The sequence below is a fragment of the Pseudonaja textilis genome, chromosome Z (assembly GCF_049901715.1).
Source record: "Pseudonaja textilis isolate UNSWEBS1 chromosome Z, rPseTex1.2, whole genome shotgun sequence".
NCBI lineage: Eukaryota > Metazoa > Chordata > Lepidosauria > Squamata > Elapidae > Pseudonaja > Pseudonaja textilis.
Window position 1 is genome coordinate 100,417,283 of NC_142008.1, and position 2,533 is coordinate 100,419,815.

A 2,533-nucleotide genomic window follows, 5' to 3' on the forward strand; every position below is an offset into this window, starting at 1 on the left:
ATCATGCTTTCCATCCATTATGGTATTATAAATGCATTCATTTATGTTTCTATCCTATCTTATCCTTGAATATAGGTTCTTGCATGAACATTTCTTTGTCAATACTTACTTTGCTTTATTCTAAGAGATATCAATGTGAAATTTTGAAATGGATACAGTTTTCTGATTTATTAAAATAAGCTAATCAGTTGCTTCTTGTGGATTGTGAATTAATTAAAGGCTTCTATTAGCTTTCCAAATAATATAAAATGTCACTGTAATTAGGGTAAATTGTTAGCTTTTTTATTTATAATCACTTTTGTATGTGTTTATTCATACATCTGTTTTGTACCGTTTCTCTAACAATCTGCTTTTCCAAAAATGTGCATTAATATTGATTTTAAACCAGATATGCATGTTTACAATATGTCTAGACTGTACATATTTTGAACTAATATACATTTATATATGAATATACATTAAAAATAGTCATAAGGTAGAAAATTTTACATTGAATTTGGATGGCTTATTTTTATTATCAATGGACATTAGTTTTATTGGATAGGATTAGTGCTTCTTTTCTTATATATCACCAAATATCTTATGATTGAAAGCAGTACAAAAATCTATTTTTTTTTAGTTTAGAATGATTATAAAAAGTGAGGACAGTGAAGAGATATTATATTTCAACAAACATATTAATCTGGGAAGATCAGTATACAATGCATAGTTTAAAAATTAGATTTAAAGAAAACCTGGATTTTTTGATTGCTATGGAAAGCTACCTACATATGATTCCTGCAAAGTAGTAAAATCTTTCCCCTCAGTTCTCAAACGTAATTTGTTGTTATTGTTATTGAGATATATTGTCATATTGCTTCCCTTGCTTTTCCTGAGGATGAGCACCATTTAAGTTTAGCTAAGTTTTGTTTGGTTGAAAGTGACAGAGATAGATGGCGTTTTTGTAACATTCTTCCTCTGTCTTTCTTACTTCCTGGTTATATCGTAAGAATATAGAAAATAAAAAGATTTGGACAGTTTCCTAGTGCAAACATTATAGCTGCTTATGTGGAGTTTCTAAAAAGAGGAAGGTGTTTCATCTTTTCATCCCATTCACAATTATTTCTAAGATCTCTTTGCCACAAAGCAAACTGCTATCAGGTCTCCATTTCACACCTTAAACCGGATGGGGTGGGGATGTGGACAATTAATTTTCCCAAGAGGCCAGAAGAAAAATTGGGACTGTTGTGGAGAGCTGAATCAATAGGCCTGTGAAGGTGTATAGATACAAATGAACATGTATACATAAATTGGAGAAAAAAAAGCAGCCACCTTCAAAATTAAAGCAATGTTATTATATTGTAAGTATGACACATACGTATTGTATTTACATTTGATTTCTAATTTCTGATTGACCTCACATACGCTGGACAGAGATAGCCAAAAGGCTGGAATTGGATGTGGCCAAAGGGCTATAAAATGCCTAGTCTGCCTTACACTGTCATGTTCTAAGGCAGAAGGAAGAGACTGTTCAAGGTTATTAAACTCTATTTTTTTATATTCCTGATTCTCTGGGTTTGGTGAGCAGAAGCCAGAATGATAAACCTATTCATATTAATTGAGGCAGTCCAAACTCATTAAAAACTGTACTTAAAAGATCTCTTGGCCTACACATTAGTCTGAGTTTGAGAAAGGACTCTCTAAGTGTTTGAAACATGAAGCAGCACAAAAGAAAGATAGAACTGCTCTGCAAAACTTAAAAGCATTTGAGTCTGCACCAGGATTGCCTGCAATCCTAAGAAAAGGTATGGCTGTTTTAAGATAACAAACAGGTATTGTATTAATGCTCCTGAAGTGCTAAATCATTTTCTGGAGATTGTATTTAAAATACTGCATAGCCTACTGATTTCTAAACAATGTTCTATATGCATCACAAATATGTCTTTTTTCAAAAAATTTGCCCACATATGAATATTAACAAATAGGTTGACTCTGTTCAGATGCTACTTTTTGATCCACCAAGTTACTAAGGAACATTTCTCTGATTTTACCAATTCAATTCTGATTCTGCCCCAATCAACTAATTTCAACAAAACCCAAGACACTCAGAGAAGGAATAGGACTTTATTTATTATTTATTTGTTATGACAGGATATGTGATACAAGCAGCGATAGGAGCTTTCAGGATACCAGGCAACAATAGTTGCTGACTGACCTGTATGATGCTGCTCAAGAATTCTGGGAGTTAAAGTCCACAGGTCATAAAAGGGCCATTGTTTCCCACCACTGCTCTATCTCTATCTTCAGATCCACTCCAATGACTACCCCACGCCCCCCACCCCCCATGCAAGCTGCAGGTTAAATGCTTATTTCTAGAATTAGCAGTAAGGCAGCAAAACATTGAAGTGTGACTGATTTGAAAAGAATTGGTTGTGAGGACCATTGGAATAATAAAAATTGGCCCTGCCATTCTCCTGCATGTGAAAGGAAGTGAACATATAGAAATGGTACCTTGCCCAACACAGAGATGTAATTATTTCCCCTCCTCCTCCTC